A 16,270-nucleotide genomic window follows, 5' to 3' on the forward strand; every position below is an offset into this window, starting at 1 on the left:
CTCAAGGATTCTCAGGTGAGGGCTGAACTCTGAAATCATGATGTATTCATGGTTTGGGGCTCCTAAGCCTACCTTCCTTTGGGGCTCAATTTATACATCTGAATGCCTGACTTTGATTTGGGTGGAAACATTCAGATCAGGGTGCCCAAGACAAGTTAATTATTACACTGGACAGCAATTACCCAAAACAGACAGCCACTCTCTGATCGAATATCAGGTTCAGAGTCTCTAACATAGCTCAAAGAACATAATGGAAACTGATGAAAATAACCAGCCTTTTCAAATCCCAGAATAAAGGGATGTAAATATAGAACTGGGGCTTGTGTTTGATGATTCATTTTCATATATTTCCATCCCTTGTCTGATCTCAATACCTTTCATTTCAATAGTTACAGGAAGAGAAAGCTTGGGAGGCTAGCGACCAGCATAGCGAATGCGGAAGAGGAAAAACACCGTTATTATGTAATTGCAGTCAATGGCTTACATTCTAACGCAGCATGTGTGAATGGAATACTGTGGTACATGATCGAGCTATTTCATTATCACATCTGTAATGCAGATAGATGAAAAATGCTCTCTCTAACTCTAAGCACGCTAATTTCTCAACAGACATTAACTCAACCTTGTAAGGATGACAAAAAGTCTAAAAAAACTGCCTGGATTTTTTAACAACCCACAAAATACTTGCTGGCCTAACTCTCAGCTGTCAACTCTTCTAATCCCACTCTAGGATGTCTTTATATCTTATACATGGACACTGCTGTACCTTCTTCCCTGGTCCCCTTGCCTTCCCCCCACACACAAATCTACCCATACTGCTATCAGCATCATCTTTTAAAAACATTTTCAGGGGCGGCCAGGTGACTCAGCGAGTAAGAGCACCGGCTCCAGTGTCGGGATGACCTGGGGATCAAATCTGGGCTCAGATACTCAGCACCACACCCAGAAACAACTGGCCGTGTAACTTTGAGCAAGTTACTTAACCCCGATTGCTTAAAAAAAAAAAAACAATTTCACTGATAGACTTTGTTTTTACTTCACCTTCATTTCTGAATATATCCTTCCCCTCTCTCAAGAAAGCTATCCATTATAACAATTTTTTAAAAGATAACAAAAAATGTAATTCATCAAAGCAAACCAACACAACAACAGAATTTGACAGTGTATTTAGTGTTCCATACTCCTAGACCCTCATCTGTGCAAAAGAGAGTGGGAGGCACACTTTCTCTGCTATTCTTTGGGGCCAAGCTTGGTCATTATCATTATACAACATTTATTCACATTTATATTTTTCTTTCCATTTATAATGTTGTAGTCATTCTGTATGTTTTTTTCCTATTCTGCTTAATTTTCTCTGCATCAGTTCATCTAAGTCTTCCCATGTTTCTCTGTTATTCATTGTATCCATCATTTCTTATTGCACAGTAATATCCTATTTTGTTGATGTACCATACTTTGTTCAGTCACTTCCCCAAAAGATGAATATCTCTTTTGTTTTTAGTCCCTTGCTGCTCCAAAAAGTGGCAACATAACTGACAAAAGGTATGGCCCTGGTCTTGTCACTGCTTAAAATCTTAAAAGCCTCAGTGTATCCCCATTACCTTCAGAAGAAAGTCCAAACTCCTTACATGATATTTGAGACCTCTGACACATCCAAGTTTCTTGTTCATTACTCCCCTACATAAACCCCTGCTCCAGTAAAATTAGTCTATCTTCATTTCCCTAATATGCTTTTAACAGAGACATCTACGGAAATTCTACTTATTTTAAGGCCAAATTCAAATGCTACCTCCTCCATGAAGCCTTTCCTGTTTCTTTTCCCCCTGCCCTCACCCAAGCTGAATGTCATCTTTCCCTCCTCTGAATTCCTACACTACTTTGTTTATATCATTCCTATGGTTCCAAAATTGCAGTAGAAGTAAGCATCTGATATTACAGTATCTGTATTTTTCTTTTTCTAGCTAAATTGACATCTCAAAGACAGGGTAAAAATTATATTTAGGATCATGAGACCATAGATATAGAGCTGGAAGGGACCTCAAAGGCCATCTAGTCCAACCCCCCTCAATTTATTGAGAAGGAAACTAAAGCCTAGGAAGGGAAATTATTTGCCTAAGGTTGCACATAGGATGATATATCAAAAGCTGGAAGGGACCTCAGAGTCCATCCAGTCCAACCTTTTTATGTTACAGAAGAGGTGACTGATGCTCAGAGAAGAAAGGGGACTCTCTAAAGGCACCTGGTTAGTAAATGTTGACTCTAAATCCACAATTTTGCCAGTATATTACATCTTATCTGTGAGGCCTCCCTTCCCACCTTCCCCCTTCCCCCACACCAGTCCTTAGCCAAAGTGATTTCTGCTGAGCACTAAAGTATTCTGTTCTGTTCTAAATACAGTGTTAGGGATGGGCTTGTCCATGTGGGCCTCAGGTCCATCCTCTCTCCCTGTGGTCCTCCTGGTACACAGTAGTGTATATTTGCATGAATGGCCAGCTTTACAACATGAGAGTGTACTTTGGGGCACATCAATATGGTGCCCTACATGGTATGCCAAGGGCCTCCAAGAGCTGATAGACCTAATTTACCATCAGGGAGCAACTTGAGCACTGCTAGGGACCTGTTGTCTTATTATCATCATAACATTCCTTTGGCGTGCATATTCTACGCTGGGAAAATGGGACACAATGAAGTTAAGTGATTCAAAGCCTGGCAGAGTCCTGCCTACATCCCAGATCTTCTCATTCCTGCCTCTATTAGCATATGTTGCTTAGTTATCTAATGACAAAAATCAGAATCCACTGCCTGTAGCCACTATTCTTCGAAAAGATAAAAGATTGAAGCCACATGCCTTGTGATTTAACAGTAAAATGAATTAAATGCCAGAATACTATTTATTGCTCCTGACCTGAACCACCTCTCATTTCACAACATGTGCCCAGGAGTGCTTGTTGTGAAAATCGTGGTGATGTGCCAAAGTGCCTCTTCATTTGGAAAGAAAATCGTCTATTAACACCAAAGTGCTGGGATTAATTAAATATAGAAGTGGGGAAAAAAGCAAGGTACCAAAACCTGGTTCAGGACTGTCTGGAGTTGTAAGTAGGTAGAGCAATCTTGACTGTGGCCCAGGACACTGCAATTGAGAGGATATTGACAGTGCTTATATTCCTTCAGCAACACAAAAATGAGTTAGCTTAGTACCAGTTAATCCCAAATAATTAGTTAAAATAGGAAGATATGAGATGGTACACTTCCTCCTGCCCACTTCCCACTTCACCCCAAGTAGCACTGGCATGTGCTTTGAGCTCAGTTCTTACTCCAGTGGAATGGTGTCCTGCGGTCTTCTTCTCCTCTAAGGCCTTGCATTCAAGGTTTCTCCTTCCTCTTCCCAACCTCCCTCACTAAACCAATTTTGCCTTCCACAGCTGATTTGAGGATGTACTTCATGATGTTCATCCTGAGTTTGCTTTGTGGTTCTGGTACTGGGTTTCAAACATGCCTGTTCACCTCTGCCCTTAGGCACTGTGTCAATACTTTCTACACAAACCATAGCACAGGAGTCCCATAGGCATTTGTCATCAGATATCCAGAAGACCACAGGGTGTCATGGAAAGAACTCTGGATTGAGAATCAGAGAATCTTGCTTGAAGACTGGCTCCTCTACTTTCTACTAGTATGACCTTGAGCTAGTCACTGACCCCACTAAATCTTCATGCTTTATGAGCCATATGATACATGATATGAAAGGCCTTAAATATCAAGCTAAAGAATTTGACCTTTTTTCTAGAGGGAGTCATCAAAGTCTTTTGAGCAGGTGTCAGGTCCAATGCTAAGCAAGGAGGCCGGTAGTCAAAAATGATCCTTCACAATCTGTCTCTAGCCCACCCTTCTGGGCATAGCGGCAGCCAAAGTAGCCTATTTGTTGTTCTCTTAACTTGGAGTTTTAGTCCTCTGTACTTTTGCATAGGCTGTGCCCCATGCCTGGAATTAACTCCCTCCTCACCTCTACCTTAGAATTCATTTCCTGCACAACCTACAAGAAGCCTTTCCTGGCGCTCCTGGTTGTGTGCGCTATCTCTCTGTCCTCAATGATAATTTATATACTTATTTGTATACAACAGAATATAATCTCCTTGGGGGTTGATACTGATTTTCCTTTTATTTTCATATTCACAATGCCTAACACATTAGATACTTAATAAATGCTTTTTTTCTGTACTAGAGACAATCAGCCCAGACCACCTTATAATTCTATGTAAGTAATCTTGTTTTCTGTGTGTGTGCATCTGTCTGTCTCTGTCTCTCTCTGGAGTTCTATGATTTTTATTTATTCTTTTTCTATTAACCAATATATATATATATATATATGTATATATATATATATATTTTCTCATTCCTCCTCCTGCCTTCCCTCTTCCATTGCATATAGTCAAACAGGAGCTAATCTCAGCTTTATATAATAACCCTATCCTGCTATAGGTCTGCATACGAGGGGAGGAGGGAGACTAGACCTACCATATATACTTTCCATTCCTCACACACAGGACATCTAGAGCTGGTGGGGACCATCAAGTCCAGCCTCCTTGTTTTACAGGGGAGGTAAGTAGGGTCAAGAGAAGGTAAGAAAACTGCCCAGGGTGAGCCAACTACGAAGTGTCTGAGGTCCAGCTTTAACCCAGGTCTTCCTGATACCAAGCCCAGTACTCTATCCACTATGCCAGTGGGGACTTCAGCATTACACTAGTCTTAGGCTTTAATGACCTACTCACTCTCTGTCTCTCACAGCTACTGAATTACCCTACAACTAAGTGAATTCTCCAGGAGCAGTATCCAAATTTACCCCCTGTACAACCAGGAAAACCACTCTGATTCACACACCCCATGTTCCTCCTTCCAGTCTCCAAACCTCCAGTCCCAGCCCCGAGTCTCTATCTTGATGCTCTCAAAGTGGTCCATTGAATTGTAAACAGTTGCATTCTTGTCCTCCTCACCCACCCAAGACACAGCTGCTTCATCTATTTCCTTGCTTGGCTCCAATTCCTTCGGTCTTGACAGAAAGAGGATAAATCGCTTCCCTAATGGCACACAGCTAGTCAGTGCTGGAGCTAAGCATTGACCCTTAGTGTGGCTCCTTTCTAGTGTTGCTTCTCCCATATCATGCTGCTTTACAAAGGACTAGTACCTTAGACTCACTCTAACGTGTGACAGGGCAAAGTTGGCGATCTCTGAATGTGGATGGGAATGGGAAGGGTCCAGATATATTGCCCTAATGCTGATATTTGAGGATGACTGATTTTAGGTTCCACTGGATTGGACTGGGAGTGGAGAAAGCTGAGTTCTACTCTCAGTTTTGCCACTTACTAGCTGTCTGACCTTAGGCAAATCATTTTTCTTTTCTTGGTCACTGAGAATCCTTGTTATGACAATGAAAACTGCAGGACACCTGAAATGGGAGAATCTTAGAATTCCAAACAGAGATTCCAAGAAGATGGCCGAATGGGAGATCACAAGAGAATAAGGCATCGGGTAGTCCTCTTCTCCTTCCCTCTTCAGTAATTGGAGAATTACCAAAATGAAGTAATTTTTTTTAGAAATTCTCTCAGGAAAATTAAAAAGCATCAAAAAGACAATAAACAAACTAGCACGATATTTTTTAATATGGAGGAAAAGAACCAAGGGAAAAGGTACCAGAAGAGACACATACATAGTGAAATAACATCAGAAAATGCATCTGAAATATTACAAGAAACTCTTAGCAATACAGGGGGCTGGCCTGAAACAGGGAGACCTTAGTTCATGTTCTAACCCAGAAAGAGACCTTAGTTCATATTCTATATCAGGGAGACCTTAGTTCATATTCTAACCCTAGGCTGTGTGAGCCTAGGCAAATCATTTAACCTCTCTGAGCCTGTATCTTGCTTTGTAAAAGGAAAGAGTTGGACTAGATGGCCCCTGATGTCCCTTCCAGTTCTAAATCTGACTCCATGATCCTCAAACAGATAGACACAACAAAGAGAATTTAAATGAGCAAAAACATCACAAGAGAAAATAAAAGACCTGAACATTGTTAAGAAAGCCTGGGAGAGACTGAAGGAAGAAATGTAGCTAAAAAATAAATCTTGGTTGGAGATAATGGCAAAGCTCCCCCCAAATGCAAAAGAGCATGAAGAATGTGAAAATATCAGTGGATGCAGCCAAGAGCAGGGATAATGCATTGGAAGACAGCATGACAGAGAGCACAGGTGAGGCTGGAAAAAACTGATCAGAAAATAGCTCTACTAGAAGGATATTTCAAAGCAATCTAGATGAAAGTGATGGATAGGAAAGAGACTGAGGGGAGGTCATTTCACAATTTATTACCGCCCAAGCAAGCATGAAAGAAGGGACAGGGGAGAATCAGCAATTTTGTAGCACCTACTATGTGCCAGGCACTGCAGTAAGCACTTTTCAGAGAAAAAAAAATTATCTAACCACTAGGTTTCAGGAAATCGTTCAAGAAAATGTCCTAGAATTACAAAATAAAACACAAAAGTGACATTCTGCAAACCAAATGCACACATCTGTCCAAACAAGGAGAAATTCCAAATTCCAGTCACGCAGGCAGTTGAGTTTTGACTTCAAGTACATGGGACAAAGGGGAAAAAAAAACCTTCCGATCACCATAAGGAAGAAAGGCATTCCATATCAAAAAGGTTCCTTTTTAAAAATTCAACAGTCTCACCAGATTTTTCCACAACAACCAGAAAATACTAAAAAAGTTGGAACTTGACAGATATGAAAAATGGAAAATCTTGGCCCCATCCTAGAATTCATTTCCCTGTGAACCTGAGCAGAATGCTTGAAGACCAAAGATGGGACATTTACTGAACAAAAAAGATTCCAAATAATGCTGGGAGAAGGGGAAAAAAGAGGCTACTTCAAGAAAACCTTTGAAAGGGAGCTGGATAGACAGTTAGGAAAGTTGAGTCAGTTTAATAACAGATGCATTAGCAAATTAATTACTATTCAAAATTAAGAGCTTCCATAAGTAAGCACCTTTGATTTCCCTCCTCCAACAGATGAAGACTGCAACTAGTCCATGGCTCAGCCTCTTTCAGAGTAACTTCTGCTGAGTAGTGAGAGTGAGACTTGACCACTGTGGTCTGTCAGAGGCAGGAGATAAACCCAGATCATCCAGACTCCTAGCAGCTTCTTATAAAACTGCCTACAGGATAACCCTTCTTGTCCCCAATCATAATCCTGCATTACTAAATGATGACACTTGAGTTTGAAAAAAAATACATAAAAGAAAGAGGAAACAATTAATTACAGATAAGTTACAGATAAGTAAAAAATAGAACACACAAGAAAAAATACAAGGATAGAAGAGAAAGGGAAGTGTTTTACACAGATTTACAGAGTTCGCTATATAAAATATAAGAATTCTATTCAGCAGTGTTATGTTAAGAATAAATATAATAATGACCATAGTTAGCATTTATATAGCATTTAGGCTTGTAAAGCACTTTAGAAATATTATCTCATTTTATCTTCAGAACAACTCTGGGAGGTAGGTTCTATTATTATGTCTATTTTACAAAGGAGAAAGCTGAGGCTCAAAGAGGTTAAGAGGACTCAGGGTCCTACAACTACTAGACACCTAAGGCTGCATTTGAACTCAGGTGTTCCTGACTCCAGGTCCAGCTCTCTATCCACTGTATACCAGGGCTGCCTAAAATAAGCAAATTTCTGTCTTCTTCTGACAAAACAAATAGTTTAATGAAGGGATCAGGTAAGCCAGCTTCAAAAATTGCATAAAAGAAAATAGATTACAAAAATGGAATTAAAAATATGTTGTCTACAGGAAGCACATCTAAATCAGAAAACCATACAAAAGATGTAAGGTGAATTAGAGGAAGAAATCATGATTTACAGCAACTCTGAAACCCCAGGGTCCTACACATAAAAAGATCCAGCAGCTACATTTATAAGGGAAGAAGGGACTCACAGGCAAAAAGAAGTAGATAGAAAAGTAACAGTACTAGGAAAGGCTCTATCACTAGAATACAAGAAATCAAACAAAAGATACATAGCGAGTTATAGTTTAGAAAAGTATTAACCAAAATGGATTTAATAGATATATGGTGAAGACTTAATAAAGATAGCAAAGAATATACTTTTTTACCCTAAACACACAGAAATTTCACCAAAAAATGTTCATAGTTACAGAGAAAATCTAGGCAAATTTACAGAGGTAGAAATGTCATATATTATATTTACCAGGACCTCTAACGTAATGACAACACAGATACCACTTATCAAAATCTATAGGAGGCAGCCAAAGCAGTACTCAGAGGCAAATTTATAGCACAGAATGTTTTACATTAATGGACCCAAAAAAGAGAAACTTCAGGAATTGAGTCTGCATTTAAAGAAACTGGAAAAAAAAAGCACCAAGGCTACATAACAAAGGGGTGATCATTGAGATCTTGGAAGAAATGAATGAGATGAACAAAAGAGCAAATGAAATGATAAATAAAACCTGAAGTTGTTTAAACAGCAACAAAAACCCGGATAAACAATTAACAAATTTAAATTTATAAAAAGAACTGGGAAAGCCTCCTTGCCAAAATTAGATATTTGAAATGGGAGCTCACAATAAATACAAAAATAAAAAAAATGATCAGTGATTGCTAAGTTCAGCTTTACAGCCTTTTACTTACAGCCTCACTGTAAGTGAATGAAGAGCTTTAAAAAAACTATAAAATATGTTGACTGACTATCTAGGCCAGCCCAGCCATAGTGGTGTAGCAACTTTTTGGAGATTTTGAAACAAGCAACTCAGGCTCTAAGGTGCATCATCTCCTTGGCTGATATAGATGAAGGACATTGTTTCTAGACTTCTTGGAACCAAGACAAGCCTGGTAAAAAATGTAAGACTAGCCTCATGGAAGCCTGTCTGTCCCCTGATATGAACACCAATAGAATTGTTCACAACATACTCTGATGTCACAAAAGCTCTAGAAGTGACATGACCCTGAAGGAGGAGCCATTATAATCTAAACTGGGAAGATCAGTTAAAGAAATGATGGCATGTCCTCCAAGGTGATCATGCCATTTAATACTATGGTGAACATGAACTTGTCCAACATTGCACCTCCCTGGGCCTCTGTGGGCCAGTTTCCTCATCTCAACACTTCTTTATTTCTCAAAAGGAAAAGTCTTACCGGTCCCTGATAAGCATACCATTAAAGGTATGAGATAGGTTCAAGAGGGGATTCTCAAAAACCTTCAGATCACAAACTACCCCCATGTTCCAAAGATTGTTTCTAAGTACAAAATATCATTATGCACTACCAAGTTCTTTTAATGAGGAAAATTTTATTCAGGTTCCCAATCAAAGGTAATTTCCCCAAAGGAAAATTAGAGGTCAATCTCACGACTGAATAGTGATGCAAAATAAAATTTTTGGCAAATAGAAATCTAATAGGATTTATACTGAGAATGCAAGGATAGTTCTAGCCTAACAAAATGATAAATATGCACAAGAAAAAATTGAAATTATATGCAATCAACAGAGGCAGAAAAGGTCTTTGATTGAAATCAGTATACATTTATCTTTTATTTTAAAGAGACATTAAAAAGTAATAGAAAACTTTTTTTAATTTTTTTTAATTTGTGTTACCTTTGAGTTTCCTTCCCTGTTTCCTTCCCTCCCTTCCAATCCCACACTAGAAAAGGCTAACATTTGACACAGGTTTCTATGTGAAACTATACAATACACATTTGCATATATCTGGTCTTTCTCTGGAGGTGGAAGGCTTCTTCTTTCATAAGTTCTTTGTAGTTGATTTGAATATTCATATACCCCCAAATAGTTTAGTCATTCACATTTACTCTTTGAACAATATAGCTCTTACTGTATACAGCATTCTCTTGTTTCCACTCATTTCATTCTGCTTTATTTCATGCAAATCTTTCCACATTTTCCTAAAATTAACCTGCTCATCAATTCTTTTTTATCTCTTTTTAAAAAAATATTTATTTATTTTTAGTTTTCAACATTCATTTCCACAAGATTTTGAGTTACATTTTTTTCTCCCCATCTTTCCCCTACCCCCACCCCAAGGTAGTAAGCCTACTGAATACCTCTTCCCCCAATCTTTTCTTTCTTATATCCTCCCCCATCCCCCCTAACTTTCTACTAGGGTAGATAGATTTCTATAACCCAGCGCCTGTATATCTTATTTCCCAGTTGCATGTAAAAATAGCATTTCTTTTAAACATTTGTTTTTAAAACTTTGAGTTCCAGATTTTTTTCCCTGCTTTCCTCCTCACCTGCCCCCACTGGAAAGATAAGCAATTCAATATAGGTTGTACGTGTGTAGTTACCCAAATGATTTCCATAGTTGTTATATTGTGAAAGACTAACTATATTTCCTCCATCCCATCCCACTCCCCACTTATTCTATTTTCTCCTTTGACCCTATCCTTTTTCAAAAATGTTTGCTGCTAAATACCCTCTCCCCCAATCTGCCCTCCCTTCTATCAACCCCCTTCTTATTCCCTACCCCCCTATTTTCCTGTAGGGTAAGATACCAAATTGAGTGTATATGTTATAACCTCCTTAAGCCAAATTTGATAAGAAAAAGGTTGTCCCATTCCCTTTCACCTTCTTGCTCTTCACCTCCATTGTAACAGTTTTCTCTTACCTCTTTTATATGAGATAATTTACCCTAATCTATCTCTTCCTTTCTCCTTCTCCCAAGAAATTCCTCTCTCACCTCTTAATTTTATTTTTTAGACATCATCCCTTCATATTCAACTCATCCTGTGCCCTCTGTCTACATATACATGAACATACATATGCCCATACTTCCATATATATTTATAGATATGCCCTCCTATACACACACACACACACACACATATATATATATATTCCCTTCAACTATCCTCATTCTAAGAAAAGTCTTATGAGTTACTACTATCCTTTTTCAATGTAGGAATGTAAATAGTTCAACTTTAATAAGTTCTTTATGATTTCTTTTTCCTCTTTAATTTCTCATGTTTCTCTTGCTTCTTGTATTTAAAAGTCAAATTTTCTGTTCAGCTCTAGTTTTTCATCAAGAATGCTTGAAAATCCTCTATTTCATTGAATGACCATATTTCCCCCTGTAGCATTATACTCAGTTTTGCTGGGTAGGTGATTCTTGGTTTTAGTCCTAGCTCTTTTGACCTCCAGAATATCATATTCCAAGCCCTTCGATCCCTTAATATAGAAGCTGCTAGTATTCCACAATACTCAAATTGTTTCTTCCTGACTGCTTGCAATATTTTCTCCTTGGCCTGGGAACTCTGGAATTTGGCTATGATATTCCTAGGAGTTTTCTTTTGGGGATTTTTTTTCAAGAGGCAATTGGTGAATTCTTTCAGTTTCTATTTTGCCCTCTGGTTCTACAATGTCAGGGCAATTTTGCTTGATAATTTCTTGAAAGATGGTGTCTAGGCTCTTCTTTTGATCATGGCTTTCAGGTAGTCCAATAATTTTTAAAATTATCTCTCCTAGATCTATTTTCCAGGTCAGTGGTTTTTCCAATGAGATATTTCACATTGCCTTCTATTTTTTCATTTGTTTGGATCTGTTGTATAGTATCTTGATTTCTCTTGAAGTCATTAGCTTCCAATTGCTCCAGTTTAATTTTAAAGGAGTTATTCTCTTCAATGAGTTTTTGAAATTCCTTTTCCATCTGGCAGATTTGGCTTTTTAAGTCATTCTCCTCATTGGCTTTTTGGGCCTCTTTTACCATTTAAGTTAGTCTATTTTTAAGGTGTTATTTTCTTCAGTGTATTTTTGAGTCTCCTTTAGCAGGCTGTTGACTCACTTTTCATGATTTTCTTGCATGGCTCTCATTTCTCTTCCCAATTTTTCCTCCACTTCTTTTACTTGATTTTCAAAATCCTTCTTGAGCTCCTCCATGGCCTAAAACCAATTCATATTTTTCTTGGACACTTTGATGCAGGAGTTCTGACTTTGTTGCCCCCCTACCACTCCATGCCTTGATCTTTTTTTCCCCAAAAAAGGATTCTATCATCTGTTTGTACTTCCTCTGCTTGCTCATATTGCCAGCCAATTACTTGACTTTTGAGCTCTTTGTCATGGTAGAACTCTACTTCCAGAATGGAGAAAGCTGTGCTCCATATCGCTGGGGTTTTCGCAGCTGCTGGAGCTATTAGGAGGGCACCCTCTTTACAGCCCCCACAAGCTCTGGCAACTGGCTACACACCCCAGGACCACCACCCAAGACCGCAATCCAGATCCAAGCAGGTTGAAGGAAAAGTTATTACCCTCTGAATGGTCACTTGGTCCCCCTACAATCTGCAGGTCAGGAGCTCCTGAGGCAGCCATGCAGCAGCTGCACAACTGCCATGCCTCTGCTGCTTCTTGCCCCCGGAGCAGGGGCCAGACCACACTCTCTCTTCCCCCCCTATTCCAACAGATTTCCACACTGACCTTTTACTTTGTCTTTTGTGTTTATGGTTGAGAAGTCTGGAAACCACCACAACTGCTGGTGATTCACTCTCCTGAAGTCTGCTCTGAGCCAGCTGCTGGTTGGGGCCACCCTGGGGCAAGAACCTCATAGCTCATGTAGGGCTGCAGGCAACTCCCAGTACGCTGCTATAGACCTTTCCTGTCAGCCTGCCAGGCTGTCTTCAGCAAGAAATTTATTTCTCTCTGTCACTTCATGGGTTCTGTAGCTTCAAAATTTGTTTTGAGTCATTTTTTTTACTGATATTGGAAGTGGTTGAAGCCAGAGCCCAGCCCAAGTTAGTGCTTTTACTCCGCTGTCCTGCTCACCATTTCTTTTTTTTTTTTTTTTTTTAAGCAATCGGGGTTAAGTAACTTGCTCAAGGTTACACGGCCAGTTATTTCTGGGTGTGGTGCTGAGTGTCTGAGCCCGGGATTCGATCTCCAGGTTGTCCCAACACTGGAGCTGGTACTCTTACTCGCTGAGCCACCTGGCCGCCCCTAAGCAATTGGGGTTAAGTAACTTGCTCAAGGTTACACGGCCAGCTGTTTCTGGGTGGGTTCTAAGTGTCTGAGCCCGGGATTTGATCTCCAGGTCTTCAACACTGGAGCCGGTGCTCTTACTTGCTGTGCTACCTGGCCGCCCCCTGCTCACCATTTCTTACAGCAAAGTAGAATTCCATCATAATCATATACCACAATTTATTCTGCTATTCACCAATTGATAGGAATTCCCTCAATTTCCAGTTCTTTTCCACCATAAAGACAGTTGCTACAAACATTTCAGAATATATGTATATTCTTTTCCTTTTTTCCTGATCACTTTTGGAAGCAGACCTAATAGTGGTATTTCTGGGTCAAAGATACACAGAGTTTTATAACTCTTGGGACACAATTCCAGATTTCTCTCCAAAGCTGTTGGATCAATTCTACCAACATGGTATTAGTGTCCCAATCTTTCCACATGCCATTCAGCATTTGTCATTTTCTCCTTCTATTATTTTAGCTAATCCAGTAGGTGTGAGATGGTATCTCAAAGTTGCTTTAATCTATCTGCATTTATTTAATCAATAATGATTTAGAGCATTTGTATATGACTATACATAGCTTCCCCCCAAAAAATGCCTTTTCACATCTTTTGATCATTAAAGTAAGGAAAGACTCATATTCTTATAAATTTGACAAAGTTCTCTACATATGTGAGATATAAGGCCTTTATTCAAGAAACTAAAAAAATTCCCCAATTTTCTGCTTTCCTTCTAATCTTGGCTACATGGGTTTTATTTATAAAACCTTTTTAACTTAATGTAAGCAAAATTGTACATTTTATATTTCAAAATGCTCTCTATGTCTTGTCTAATCATAAATTCTTCTCCTATCCATAAATCCGATGTGTAAAATCTTCCATATTCTTCTAATTTATTTATGATATCTCCCTTTATATCCAGGCCATGTATCCATCTTGACATTATCTTGGAGAATGGTGTAAGACATTGCTCTATATCTGCCAGATTATTTCCCAGTTTTCCCAACAATTTTTACTAAACAGAGAATTCTTATACCTAAAGTTTAAATCTTTACATTTATCAAACACAAGGTTGCTATAATCATTTACAACTGTGTACTATGTCTACTCTATTCTACTGATCCAACATTCTATTTCTTAGCCAATACCAGATAGTTTTGATAATTACTGCGTTATAATACAATTTAAGATCTGACACTGCTAGACCTCCTTCCTTTACATTTTTTCCCACTAATTCCTTTGATATCTTTGACCTTTTGTTCTTCCAAACAATATTTCTTATTACTTTTTCTAGTTTAATAGAAATATTTTTGGTAATTTAATTGGGGCCCACCCAAGAATGATGTTTCTCCAACTATTTAAATCTGACTTTGTATAAAAAGTGTTTTATAAATATGTTCATATAGTTCTGGAGTTTGCCTTGGCAGATATACACCCAGGTATTTTATATTGTCTATGGTTATTTTAAATGAATTATCTCTTGTCATCTCTTCTTACAGGGCTTTGTTGGTGATATATAAAAATGCTGATGACTTCTGTAGGCTTATTTTATAACCTGCTACTTTGCTAAAATGATTGTTTCAAATAGCTTCTTAGTTGAATCTCTAGCATTTTCCAAGTATACCTTCAAATTGAATGCAAAAAGGGAATGTTTTATTAACTGATAATGATGTCTATTCTGATTCTTTCCATTTCTTTTTTTCCTTTCTTATTGAGATTGTTAACATTTCTAGTACAATAATAAACAATACTGGCCATAATGAGCATCCTTGTTTCACTCCTGATCCTATTGGAAAGGTTCTAGCTTATCCTTTTTTTTAATTTTTCAAATGTTTTATTAACTTCTGATTTACATCATTCGTTTCCGCCAGATTTTTTGAGTTACAAATTTTCTCCCAGTTCTTCCCCCACCCACCGCCCAAAAATAGCAGTCCCACAGGATATCCCCTCCTCCAATCTACTCCCTACCATTTTCTCCCACACCCCTTTCAACTTTTCCAGTGGATTTCTATGCCCCAGTGCCTGTACATCCTATTTCCCAATTACATGTAAAATTGTATTAATAATGGTGTGTGTGTGTGTGTGTGTGTGTATATATATATATTTGAATATTTGATTTTAAAACTTTGAATTCCAGACTCATTCCCTTCCTCCCGTGTCACCCACCCTTACTGGGCAGACAAGCAGTTCAGTATAGGTTGTACATGAAAAATACAAATATTGCAATAATTCAAAACAATAACATAGTAGATATATTATAAAAGACTGACTATATTTCCCTCCCTCCTATCCAATCTCCCACTTGTTCTATTCTCTACTTTGATCCCATCCCATTTCAAAAGTGAGTGCTTCTAACTGCCCTCCTCCCCAACCTGCCCTCCCTTCCATCATCCCCCCTCTCATCCCCTCCCCCCCCTACTCTCCTGGAGGGTGAGATAACATATTTAGTGTGTATTTAATTCCTTCCTCAAGCCAAATTCAATGGGAATAAGGTTGACCCATTCCCTTTTGCCTTCCTATTCTTCCCCTCCATTGTAACCATTTTCCCTTGCCTCTTCTATATGAGATAGTTTACCCCAATCTGTCTCTCCCCAACTCCTCTCATTATATTCCACTCACCTCTTAATGTCACCTGTTAAGTATCTTCCCTTCCTGTTAAATTGGTCCTGTGCCCTCTATCTAAGTATACCTGTAAATATATATACACACATTCACATATGTATTCATATGCCCATATAACCTCATATATAGACACAGATATATTTCTATTCCCTTCAACTACTGAGAAAAGTTTCATAAGTTACAATTATTGTTTTTCCATGTAGAAATGTTAATAGTTCAACTTTGATAAGTTCCTTATGATTTCTTTTCCCTGTTTGCCTTCTCATGCTTCTCTTGCTTCTTGTATCTGAATGTCAAATTTTCTATTCAACTCTGGTTTTTTTCAGCAAGAATGCTTGAAAGTCCTCTATTCCACTGAATGACCATATTTTCCCCTGAAACATGATACTCAGTTTTGCTGGGTAGGTGACTCTTGGTTTTAATCCCAGCTCCTGTGACCTCTGGAATATCATATTCCAGGCGCTTCGATCCCTCAGTGTAGAAGCTGCCAGATGCTGGGTTATCCTGATTGTGTTTCCACAGTATTCAAATTGTTTCTTCCTGGCTGCTTGTAATATTCTCTCCTTAATATAGGAATTCCAGAACCTGGCTATAATATTCCTAGGAGTTTTCTTTTT

Source organism: Petaurus breviceps, unplaced genomic scaffold (assembly GCF_028583685.1).
Source record: "Petaurus breviceps papuanus isolate PSGF00001 unplaced genomic scaffold, PetGlider_PUasm1.0 90881, whole genome shotgun sequence".
In the NCBI taxonomy this organism is placed as follows: domain Eukaryota; kingdom Metazoa; phylum Chordata; class Mammalia; order Diprotodontia; family Petauridae; genus Petaurus; species Petaurus breviceps.